Source organism: Nyctereutes procyonoides, unplaced genomic scaffold (assembly GCF_905146905.1).
Source record: "Nyctereutes procyonoides isolate TBG_1078 unplaced genomic scaffold, NYPRO_anot_genome, whole genome shotgun sequence".
Classification (NCBI taxonomy): domain Eukaryota; kingdom Metazoa; phylum Chordata; class Mammalia; order Carnivora; family Canidae; genus Nyctereutes; species Nyctereutes procyonoides.
Window position 1 is genome coordinate 9759522 of NW_026575031.1, and position 13495 is coordinate 9773016.

A 13495-nucleotide genomic window follows, 5' to 3' on the forward strand; every position below is an offset into this window, starting at 1 on the left:
CTGAGGTTGCTTACTTTTGTGCACAAATTGGCTCTGCTCTCTTGACAGCTGGTGCCAGCTTGGAGAATAGGAACTCAGCAGCAGTCTTTCAAGGATGGGTTGACTGGCTCTGCCAGGCTAGAGGTCTTTTCCAACCCTACAATCCGGGGAGGATTGCAGAGGCATTTAACTATATAGCTAAGAGGGTGTGGCAGGAGGGGTTAATAAGATCAGCCCGGCCCACTGCCTAGGTCAGCTCCTCAGCCACTGCTGTGGAGTCTTCCATTCTCATCCAAACAGCCCCTTCCTGGTTGTAAGTTGCACCCATCTTGTCCCTGCCTGCCTGTCTGACCTCAGTCTGGACCACCCAGGCCATCAAACTTGTTTTAATGAGTAAATATCCAAGAGGAGTTAGTCATGGTTGGTCTCCTAATACCTCTTTTTCCAGGTTGTTCCTTTGCCCCTTGAAAATGATGGAGGAAGAATAATGGAGGAGTTATGTCTACACATCTAAAACCTAGTGGAGGGAATGCCTAATCCTGCCACCAACAACCCATAAGCTTTTCTGGCCAAAAAATATTTTTATTCTTTTTTTAGATGTGTTAATCCCATAAATTATGCTACAACCAAATTTTGTTACTTCTTCAGGCTGAATATAATCTAGCTTCCTCTACTTCTTTTTATTCTAACCACCCCCCCCCCCCATCATGAGTCCAGTTCACTATCACCTCTCCTAGACCACTCTATCTCCTAACTGGCTTCCCATTGCCACTCTTTGAACACACATACAACTAGCCAGAGTAATCTTATAGAAAAGCAAAAATTATCATATGAGTCCCTTGCTCAAATTCTTCTGTATCTTCTTATTCCTCTTAGAGTAAGATCCAAAAGACACAATATGGTCTTGCATGTTCTAACTCCGCTTTCCTTTTCCTCATTCTCTCTCTGTTGCAGCCAGTCATTCTTTTGACAAATATTTGTCAAACATCTGTTGAAGGAAAAGGTAGCCAGTGTGAGTGGGCTTAGGTTGGTGGGGGAATTATTGGACGGAGGGGTCAGAGAAGAAAAAGAAGAAGCCAAACCCCACTGGCCATATAAACTATGATTAGGAGTTTGGGATTTCCTCTGAGCTTTCTTGATTCCTTGGGCATCTGTTTTCTCCCTGTCCAACACCTTACATGCATCCTCCTGGAGTATTTTCCCGTCCTTTATTCTCCTAGCTAATGACTCCTCTTTCTTTAGAACTCTAGCTTAAGCATTCCTTTCTTCTGGATAACTTCCTTCATAAATGCTCTCATAGTCTGCATGCATTTCACTTGTTCATCCACAAAGATTTATTGAGTGCCTGTTATGTGCCAGGCACTGTTTTAGGTTCTGTGGATAAATTAAACAGACTTTCATCAAATTAGAAAGGCATGTTTAGGATGACATGACAGGAAATGTGGTTTATGTAGTATACCCAGAATCTGTCTTGGGGGATTCCCTTGAGGGGCACCTCAAGGAGACAGCCATCCTTTGGAGAAACAAAGATACAGTGAGCATCTTTAGGCTTTGGGCTGAAAGACATGTCTTCTGAAGATGTAGTAGGCCTGAGAAAGTAGCAATTTCAAATTAATTACAGGCACTGATTTTGGACCTAGCTGCTTCTCAAATGGACAGTACTATGAATTCCAGAGTTTATGTACTTAGAAACAGTAGTGATTTCCCTAACCAATCCCCAGGACATATGGCTTTTAGTGGAGTAGACATACGGTTATTAGTGAAGAGTGTCTGTATCAAGCACCACTGGAGGCTCAAGCAAGTTGTTAGGGGCTGCTGCTATTTCCCAGATGGAATTCTGCAACCCCAAGTGTTGTCTGGAGTGATTCCTTTCAGATTGTTTAAAAGTTTAGATGGGCAGCCTGGGTGGCTCGGCGGTTTGGCGCCTGCCTTCGGCCCAGGGCAGGATCCTGGAGACCCGGGATCAAGTCCCACATCGGGCTCCCAGCATGAGCCTGCTTCTCCCTCTGTCTGTGTCTCCGCCTATCTATCTGTGTGTGTCTCTCTCATGAATAAATAAATAAAATCTTAAAAAAAAAAGTTTAGACAAAGAAAGTCTTTTATGGATTAATTTCACAAACAATTTTATTGAGAGTTTCCATTAGCATGGCCCTTAACTAGATACCAAAATGCAGCAGTAAATAACAGACATAGTTCCTATACTCATGGAACTTATATTCTACCAAGGGAGATACTCATGGAACTTGTATTCTACCAAGGGAGATAGACCTCTCAGAACTAACTACTTAGCTCCAAGTGAGCAATGAAGACTGTTCTGAAACCTTATTTCAAGAGGACCTCATCGGTCTGGGGAAGGGTGGAGGGTAAAGACAGAAAAGCTCCCATGGGAAAAGAACTTTCACTTTGTTTTATAGATGTTGTTGAATGGTGAGGAGCATTTCTTGCAAAGGGAACAGCTGTAAAAAACACTCTGAGGTTGGGCAGCCCGGTGGCTCAGCGGTTTAGCGACGCCTTCAGCCCAGGGCGTAATCCTGGAGACCAGGTATCAAGTCCCACGTCAGGCTCCCTGCATGGAGCCTGCTTCTCCCTCTGCCTGTGTCTCTGCCTCTCTCTCTCTCTTCCTCTCTCTCTCTCTCTCTCAAATGAATAAGTAAAATCTTAAAACACACACACACACACAACACTCTAAGGTGGAAAGAAGCAGGTGTGAATCCCCTAACATTTCTGAGAGAAGGTCAGTGTGACTAAAGTACCTTGAGCAAAGGAAAACATAAGATGAGATGAAGGTCAGAGATTTTGTTTTGGGGTTGTGGCAATTGGAAGCCATTAAGGGTTTTAAGTAGGGCAGAAAAATGTCAGATTTGTATTTTAAAAGATCATTCTGACTTTAGGGTGGAGGAACAATGGTCAGGGGCAAAGATAGATGGAAGGAAACCATGGGAGACCCCTGAAGTGAAACAAGAAAGAAATAATAGAAGCCTGGACCAGGGTATTGGCATTAGAGGTGTTCTCAGTGAAGGATGCTAGAGACATTAGAAGGTAAAACTGACAGGCCATGGTGATTGATTGGATATGTGGAGTGAGGGAAAAGGAGATGTTCTGAGTCCTAAGTTCTCTAGGTTCATGTCTCTGGGTGGGTAGTGATGCTGTTCTTCAAATAGGAAACACTGGATGAAATTGAATTTAAATAAATTTTTTTTAAAAAGGAAACATTGGATAAGGACCAAGTTTGTATGGTCAGAATAAGGGTCAGGTTCAGGATTAGTGGTGGGGTTTGAAATGCCCTTTAGACATATAACAGAGAGTCTGATTAGGCTGTTGAACAGATGAATCTGGAGCTTAGAAGACAAGTCTGGATTCAAGACATAGGAAGATAGTCCTGGGAGTCGAGGGCTTGGATGTGTACACCTGAGAAAGATTGTAAAGTAAGAAGAGCACTAGGACAGATCTTTGAGGCACACCAGCATATAAGGATGGGTAGAGAAAATGGCCCTGAAGGGTGAACAGCAGCCAGAGAGGTAGGAGGAAAACCAGGAGGTGGTTGTTCCAAGAAGCCAAAGAAAGAGTATCTCAAGAAAAAGGAAGTCCTTATCAGTATGCAGTGCTGACAAGTCATCAAGTGACATGAAGTCTGAAAAGTGTCCATCAGCTTGTGGTATGGAGATGACTGGACCCTGGGGAAAAAGATTTTGATGGAGAGATGGTGGGAGAGAATGGATCTAGTGAATGTGGACAGAGTTGGGATGGACTTCCTTTCCTTTTGCCAGGCTTCATTTTCATTATTTTAAAAGTAACTAGCAAAGGGAGAAATTCGGGACACCAAGAGGTAGATGCCAGTTGAAGAGAATTCTTTCACTGTCCCTTTATTTTCTACTAAAAACAATATTCAATAACATTTAAATATTACCCACCTTTGGGGTGCTCAGCTGGCTCAGTCAGTTGAATGTCTAACTCTTGGTTTTGGCTCAGATCATAATCTCAAGATGGTGAGATTGAGCCCTGAATTGGGCTCCAAGCTCAGTGTGAGTCTGCTTAGGATTCCCTCCCTCTCCTTCCACTCCTCCCCCAGTTTCTGCATATTCTCTCTCTCTCTTTTCCCTTCCTCCCTCTCTCTCTCTCTCACTTGAATACACACACACACACACACACACACACACACACACACACACACACACACCACCTTTGTTTCAACCCTCTGAAAATGAGATGGCAGGGTTGGGTTGTTTTTTTGGGGGGGGTCTTTTTGTTTTTTTCTCCCTCTCTTCTTTTCCAAATATCCGAGTCCATCTGGATCTCTCACTTTATGGGAGAAAACACAGGGTTTCTCACACTGGGCGATTTCTTCAAAGAGACAGTAGAGGCAGATTTATTTGTAGATATAACATTGCTCTAAACATATTCCCTCACTTGAGCCCATGGCTGGTCTTGTACTATTTGTGATTTTAACATGAAAGAGCAAGTCGGCATGATTTGGGTAAAAATTTCTTTTTTTAATAAAGATTTTATTTATTTATTCATGATAGACACAAAGAGAGGCAGAGACACAGGAAAAGGGAGAAGCAGGCTCCCCCCCAGGACCCTGGGATCATGACCTGAGCCAAAGGCAGTCACTCAACTACTGAGCCACCCAGGCATCCCTGGGTAAAAATTTCTTACCAAAATTCTGAACCAGTGTTATATGTTCCATTTGGAGCAACAGGAGAAATTTGCCATCTGAGAAAGATACAGCAAATATTGGTTTAACTTGCTCTTGTTTTTTCCAAAGAAAGAAAAAACTTCTTACCTAGATGGTATTAGGAGAACTGTAGGCCTACAAGGGGGAATTTGACCAAAGGGTACCCAAATAACAACTCTTTTAAGAAGTTGGTTGTGAGGGAAGGGTAGCATCTGGAGAGGCCAAAAGAGAGCTTTTCCTTAATGGAGGAGAACTAAGTATGATTAGGTATTGATAGGAAAGAATGAGTAGGAAGGGAGTGGTTAAAAGATGTAGGAAAGAGAAGGAATAATCCAGGGACCTCAAATTCAAATGCCCAGGGGCCTAGCTAGGTAACCTAAATGCGTGAGGCAGTGGGATGTGGGAAACAGCAGAGGAACTGCAGAGACTGGAGCATACAGGCTCCTTCTGAATATTTGCCTGAGGCACAGGGGATTCTGGGGGGTGAGGGTACTGTTCTTGATTATGATACTAGTGTGCATACAAATGTATGTGTTGATCAAAACTTGTGGAATTACACACTAAAAAAGGATGGATTTTACCTTTCATTTTTCATTATTGTAAGTAAAATTTTTTTATAATAAATTTATTTTTTATTGGTGTTCAATTTACCAACATACAGAATAACACCCAGTGCTCATCCCGTCAAGTGCCCCCCTCAGTGCCCGTCACCCATTCACCCCCACCCCCCACCCTCCTCCCCTTCCACCACCCCTAGTTCGTTTCCCAGAGTTAGGAGTCTTTATGTTCTGTCTCCCTTTCTGATATTTCCCACACATTTCTTCTCCCTTCCCTTATATTCCCTTTCACTATTATTTATATTCCCCAAATGAATGAGAACATATAATGTTTGTCCTTCTCCGATTGACTTACTTCACTCAGCATAATACCCTCCAGTTCCATCCACGTTGAAGCAAATGGTGGGTATTTGTCGTTTCTAATGGCTGAGGAATATTCCATTGTATACATAAACCACATCTTCTTTATCCATTCATCTTTCGATGGACACCGAGGCTCCTTCCACAGTTTGGCTATTGTGGACATGGCTGCTATAAACATCGGGGTGTGGATGTCCCGGCGTTTCATTGCATCTGTATCGTTGGGGTAAATCCCCAACAGTGCAATTGCTGGGTCAGAGGGCAGGTCTATTTTTAACTCTTTGAGGAACCTCCACACAGTTTTCCAGAGTGGCTGCACCAGTTCACATTCCCACCAACAGTGCAAGAGGGTTCCCTTTTCTCCGCATCCTCTCCAACATTTGTGGTTTCCTGCCTTGTTAATTTTTCCCATTCTCACTGGTGTGAGGTGGTATCTCATTGTGGTTTTGATTTGTATTTCCCTGATGGCAAGTGATGCAGAGCATTTTCTCATGTGCATGTTGGCCATGTCTATGTCTTCCTCTGTGAGATTTCTGTTCATGTCTTTTGTCCATTTCATGATTGTATTGTTTGTTTCTTTGGTGTTGAGTTTAAATAAGCTCTTTATAGATCTTGGAAACTAGCCCTTTATCTGATACGTCATTTGCAAATCTCTTCTCCCATTCTGAAGGTTGTCTTTTAGTTTTGTTGACTCTATCCTTTGCTGTGCAAAAGCTTCTTATCTTGATGAAGTCCCAATAGTTCATTTTTGCTTTTGTTTCTTTTGCCTTCGTGGATGTATCTTGCAAGAAGTTACTGTGGTTGAGTTCAAAAAGGGTGTTGCCAGTGTTCTCTAGGATTTTGATGGAATCTTGTCTCACATTTAGATCTTTCATCCATTTTGAGTTTATCTTTGTGTATGGTGCAAGAGAGTGGTCTAGTTTCATTCTTCTGCATGTGGATGTCCAATTTTCCCAGCACCATTTATTGAAGAGACTGTCTTTCTTCCAATGGATAGTCTTTCCTCCTTTATCGAATATTAGTTGACCATAATTAAAATAAAAGGGAAACAAACCTATATGGGCCAAACACAGGTTACATCTGTGGGCCACAAACATCATTTTATGGTTTCTAGAATACTTGAGAGAATAAGGCTTTTGAAATTATATGAGGAAGGGATGCCTAGGTGGCTCAGCAATTGAGTGCCTGCCTTTAGCCCAGGCGTGCGTGATCCTGGAGTCCCAGGATCGAGTCCCACATCGGGCTTCCTGCATGGAGCCTGCTTCTCTCTCTGCCTATGTCTCTGCCTCTCTCTCTCTGTGTGTCTCATGAATGAATGAATGAATGAATGAATGAATAAATAAATAAATAAATAAATAAATAAATAAATAAATAAGAAAAAAAAAGATATGAGGAACAGGACCCAGACTCCAGCTGGAGAGACTCACCTTAGCTTGAGGAGGGATATGGTCTCTATGGTAGCAGGTAGTAATAGGTGGTGAGGGAGCTGCTAACCTCTACCACAGTGAGCTGCCCTGTCACTCTCCAGTGGGGCTTATCCCAGGATGTAACTGTGGAGAAACCTGGGAGTTGATTTCATCAGGGGTTGGGATTTGATCAGATAAATGGTATAAAGTGCTAAGGAGCAAGAATCTAGAACTGCTTGAGAGAGTGACTAAAATTATGAACCATGGATTCTAAACTAGTCTGGGGAGAATGATGAGGGCAGGATGAGGCCGAAGGCTGGAGAGAAAGTAGAGATGTCAAGAGACATCTTGATGCAGTGGAAGAAAGATTCCTGCTGAAGAAATTGGGGAGGCAAGCTTGAACAATAGGTGGCTGTGGTGGAGAGGGAGACATGAGGCTGTTTTAAAGAAAGACAGGATGACAACACTGAAGCTTAAGTGAAGATCAGTTGTGGTAAGAACCCAGCAGATCTCTTTCCTGTTTCTCTCTCCTCTGTGTTTACTTTCTACTTCTAGGAGTATGCATCCATAGTATTTCTTTTTTAAAAAAAATTTTTTTACTCATTTATTTACAAGAGACACAGAGACAGAAGCAGAGACACAGGCAGAGGGAGAAGCAGGCTCTATGCAGGGAGCCCGATGTGGGACTCGATCCCAAGACCCCGGGATCATGCCCTGAGCCAAAGGCAGACACTTAACCACTGAGCCACCCAGGCATCCTGACTCTAGCTATTTCTGTACCTTCCCACAGGTGTGACCCAATAGCACTGTGCCTCAACTTCAACACAAATCTCTCACCCTCTGCTCCAGCACTTCTCTGACCTGCTATGCACTCACACATATACAAACCTAAACGGGAAAGAAAGTTAGTACCCCAAGGGGTAATCCTTGACCATGGAGACCAGGATCTGGTAGATAAATGCTCCCTCTGGTCTCCTTCAGGATGGACAATTCTGAAGTATATTCTTGGCTTTGCAAAGGGTCCTAGCAGGACTGAGCCCTGGATGCCCATCACGTAACAGTTATTTCTTTTTAAAGCTTTTGTTTATTTATTCATGAGAGACACACAGAGAGAGGCAGAGACACAGGCAGAGGAATAAGCAGGCTCCATACAAGGAGCCCAATGCGGGACTCGATCCCAGGACTCTGGGATCACGCCCTGAGCTGAAGGCAGATGCTCAACCACTGAGCTATCCAGGCGTCCCAACAGTGACCAGTTTGATAACACATTTTTTAAGGTGCTAACCTAGAACACAGAATTTACCATTTTAACAATTTACCATTTTAACAATCCACAATTTTTAACAATTTAACATTTTAACTACTAGAGCCAGAAGCATCTAGTACATTCCATTATGAACCATCTCCACTATCTAGTTCCAGAACACTCTTATCACCCTACAAAGAGAAATTCTATACCTACTAAGCCATCACTCTGTAATTCTTCCTACCCCATATCCTGCCAACCACAATCTCTATGAAGCTGCCTATTCTGGATATTTCATGTAAATAAAATCACATAATATGTACTCTTTCCCAGCTGGATTTTTTTACTTAGCATATGTTTTTGAGATTCATCCATGTTGAAGCATGGATCAATACTTCCTTTTATGGCTGAATAATATTCCATTTATGGACATACCACATTTTGTTTATCACTCCATCAGTTGATGGACATTTAGGTTGTTTCTGCCTTTTGACCATTGTGAATAGTGCTGCTATAAATGATAACCTATTTTTATGTTGGCTTTTCTTCCTTCCTGGTCATTGTGGGAGATAGAATGGTGTGGGAAGAATCTGGAAGCTGTGAGACCACTGCAATAGTCCAGGGGGAAAGGGGCACCTTGGACATCTGGACTAAGACAACAGGGACAGAAACAAGGGCTACATATGAGAGACACGCAGAATTAGAACCTACTGGATTTGATGACAGAGTGAGAGAGACAGGACTCTGGTAGAAAGGGGAGGGAAATGAGGATGATACCACAATTTTAATTTGAAAACAATATTTTAAATTGCTGCCCTTTTTAGAGCCCAAACATTTGATAATCTTGATAGCTAGCATATAAATAATTACTATGTCACTAAATCCCATATAGTCCAGCCACCTGTGGGGACAAGTATTACTGGCCTAAAAGCAGGGCCACTCTTAGAGCCTACAGAGCCTCTGGGCAAATATTTTTTGCAGGGCCCCTGTCTAAAAAATTAGAATCACCCAAAGTCAGCATGTCAACACCATTCTGGCTGCTTAGCCTTGCAGGATCCCTCAAGGAAATATCACATTGGCCAATTGGAGTAATCTATTCATGAGGCCGCCTTCCAGGGACCTGATCCTGGCCACAGTAACCTTGGACAACCCCACAGATGTGAGTCCTAGAGCTCCTCGGGGCATATGATTAAACCCAAGTTGGGGAGGGAAGAGTATGGATAGTCTGAGTGCCCCGAAGAGGTGAAAACAGAATTTGGCGCCCATAGTGGACCAAGTCCAAGCTGGACAGCACTGCCAGCAACCACCAGAGAGATTTAGAAAACTTTGAGGGAGGCTCCCCAAAGTGCAGGGCCTCACTTGCCCAGGTATGAGAGTGGTAGAACTCAAAATGATCTGGGATTAATATGAACTTCAGGAAGCAGAATAGGAGGTGGAAATCAACATTTGTTTTGAGTGTGTCCTACTTGACAAGCACCATGCCAAATATTTGCTTTGTTTGATCTTTATAAGCACTTTGTGAGATAAGTAATATCAAACTCATTTTACAAAAGAAAAAACTGTGTCCCAAAGAGATTATGTGACTTCCCTCAAGTTATCCAGTGGTGAATCCAGGTTCTAAACTGTGTTCCCGTTCTATACCCCATGTGACTGTGCAGAAAGGGTCTTGCCTTTTCCACTCCTTCTAAAAAAGCGTGTACTATTTCTCTACAAAGAGTATGTCACTCTGATCTTTTCTTTAGTTGCTGGACATTCTCTAGTTGACTGAGTACATTCCACACTGAGTTTCTGTGACTGGATTTTAGCCATGGCCAGAAGCCCCCTCTGATCTTTTGGCAAAGGGATAAGGAACACCCTTCCTTGGTTTGCATCCAATAATTCTATGGCTCCTAAACCTCTGTTGCAGGACCTAGGACTTCACCTGTACCTGATGATCCCCCACCTGTTCTGGAAAGGTTCAACTCACATGTGGAATGAACTCAAGCAACTCCCTGAAAAACAATTTAAGCCAGAGGAAGAGTCATCAGGCTAGATACTAGAAGGTTTATTCAGAACCTGACAGGAAATCAGGTTAAGATATTCTGCATCAGTCTGTGGTGATGTGCATGATTATTCTAGCTTGGATTGTCATTGGCTGGGACAGACTTTAGGCAAAAATCATTAAGACAAGGTGTGGCTGTTCTCTAGCTTTGGCTGACAAAATCCTGCACCTAGGCAAGGGGCCAGGCTGGAATTTAAGGATGGAGACGTGGCTTAGCTGTTGTTTCAACACTTTCACCAGAAGCCCTGAATGAGAGATGACTTCATCTCTTGGGAAGTGTTGGTTTGGGTCAGATAAGAGATTCTCTTCTTTATAGGCATCTTGGTCTCCTTCTCTTGAGCCTCATCTTTTTTCCTAGCCCATTATTTAGACCTCGTACACAATTACAAATGAATCAATAAAATGGAGTTCCTGTGAAGGCAGAAACTCAGGATTTACATTAGAGGGAGGAAAATAGGAGGCCGTATTCCTTGTAAACATAGCATCCTAAAAGAGAACATTTGGACAGTTTTGAAGAATGAGACAATGTGTACTGTGATTTGAGCAAAACCTCAGGACTAGAGCAGATGAGACATTGAATGTAAACATTAATCAAAGTTCCAAGATTCAAAACAACAGCTGTTTTCATTAGCCCAGGACCAGGGAATTACAGTCCTCTGAAAATGACACTTTTATCTCAAGAAGGGGTAAGGAAGATGCCTCCCAGAGGGGTCTAATGTCAGGATAGACATCATTTCTCCCCTGGGGCTAGTTATCCCAGGATCTGAAAGTCAATGTCCACTCTCAACTTTTGACCTACAGCAAATAAGGTTACAGATATGAGAAACCAAGAGCTAAAAGGAGTCTGGTTTCTACAGAACTTGATGGAACAGTAGCAACATTTCTAAATGAGAGAATGACTTCCAGGCTAACTCAGGCTAACTCACCCCCTAGCACTAGTACCAAAACTTGGCCGTCCAAGTTACAATATAGAGACAGGGCACTTGGGGTGGCTAACTTTATTTCATCAGCCCCAGGAAATACCATACCTTTCCATCATAGTTTCATGCTTGCTTGGTTGATCTGGACCAAAGGACAATGGTTTCCCTTGATGGCTTGTGTTCAGCTGCTGCAACAGAAACTAATGCCTGGGTTATTTGACTTCATCATGGCATGAAATCATGGGCCTATAAAAGGAGAAGAGACAGTGACAGAAATGGGTTTCAGGTTGCTGGGCTGACAATGCAGAGAAGGGAGTTTTGGCATTCCAGAGGCAGGGCTGATGCTGCCTGTATGGCCAGTCCAACCAGCAGCACATTCTCAGAGGTACTTCCCTTGGTGCCAACTTGACTATTCCAGTTTGGGTCTGTAAAATGTCAAAGGCATTTTGTCATGGTGGTTGTTCTTACAAGGCAGATTAGTACAGTAGTGTGAGATTCAGTCCAAGCCTTGGAGTTACCTTGAGACTGGATTACTATAGAATTCTCAAAACCTGAGTTTGAATTTTTTCCCTATGATTAGCCTGTGTCCATGAATAAATTACATCCCTTCCCTAAGCCTCAGTTTCCTCATCTTTAAAGGGCACACAATAATAGTACCTCTTTACAGGGTTGTGAGGATTATAGGAGATAATTCTTGATAGCTCTTAGCTCACTTCTGGGCAGAGAGTCAGAACTCAATAAACAGAAGCAATTATGACTATTTAAAAAGCATATGTCTGCTCAAGTAGGGCCTCTTTTCTTGCCTTCCTTATTTTTGCTGAAGGAGCCCCTGACCAGGTCTACAGAGATTGACCAGTGTGTAATGTATTTCACTGCCCAATAGTCCATGTCATTCCATTTCTGGATAGTTTGGCCACTGTCCTAATGTAGTTACCTATGGTAATTACCTCAGCAATTGACTCAGGCTTTTTGGTAATGAAGAAGACAGGACTATGGGTTGTTGACATAGTAAATAAGGAAGGGTGAAGGTGTTTGTTGAGTAACCACAGGCTGGGTCCAGCATCTGGAAATAGCTGAGCCTTGCAAGGAGCTTAAGTTACCACCAAAGTTTTCTGATGAATACAGAACAATGATAACTTATGTTCTCTAGATTTTTCATTTTACCCGTCACTTTACTGAGTGGATGTCCTTAATGTCAGGAAGAAGAAATATGTTACTTGTTAAAAAATTATTTATCTTAGTGTAAATCCAACAGAGAGGATCAAATTAACAAAAATAATGTGTGTCTTTAAATTTGAAGATTGGCTTTACTACCTCCTCCCCTTAACTAACAAATTTAGAGATTGGGCCTACAAATGGGTTCACTTGTGACCCATTAAATCCCATCTTAGCTCTGGGGAAATTGATCTGTGTATGCCATATTGACATACTCAACACATCTCAAACTAAATTTATTTCCCCCTTTAAACTTCCTCTCCTTCTCAACTACACATTTCAATAGTGTTATCATTTTAATCTCCAAACCTAGAGTTCTTGGTGGGATCTCTGTTTCTTCCACCACCTTTTCCTGTCATCAGGAGCCATCTGGTCATTTTGCTACATGGTCAAGCAGACTGGTTAAGATTCTGGGCTCCATCATTAGAACTTTCTAGGCTCCACCATTAGACCCATCCTGCTGTGATGCCTGGCTTTACTCCATTTAGCTGGGGGCATGAGGCCTGTTAATCTCTCAGTGCTTCCATTTTCTCATCCTTATAATAGGAAAAATAATAGCTAATTCTTCATAGAGTTGCTGTGATACTCAAGATAATGTTCAGCACAGTGCCAATACATTCTAAGTAATTATTCTGCTACTAATTCTATTATTATTACAAATAATCCAGGACGTGTTCCTTCCTCTCTATTAAGGTCTTATCATTTTGGCCTGGGTTACAGCTATCGATGTCTTATTTTATTCTACTTCCAGATTTCCCTTACCTCACTTTGTCCTGTAGGGCTCTGCCAGACTTGTCTTCTTTAAATACCATATAGCTCTCCAACTCAAAATCTACTTCCTTTTTTTTTTTTAACTTTTTTTTCAAAATCTACTTCCTAATGCCAATACCTGTGACTTTCAATCCACACTTCTTTGGAAGATCTCCAAGATCCTCAAGAATTCACCCTGCTTAGTGTCTGTCCAGGTGTAGTGTAGTAACTGGGGGCACAGACTCTGGGGCTCTACCATTGCCTAACTATGTAACCTTGACTATGTGTCTTTAGTTATTTCAAAGTGTAAACTCCCTGTTCAAGATACTTCTTCACTCTCAAGATC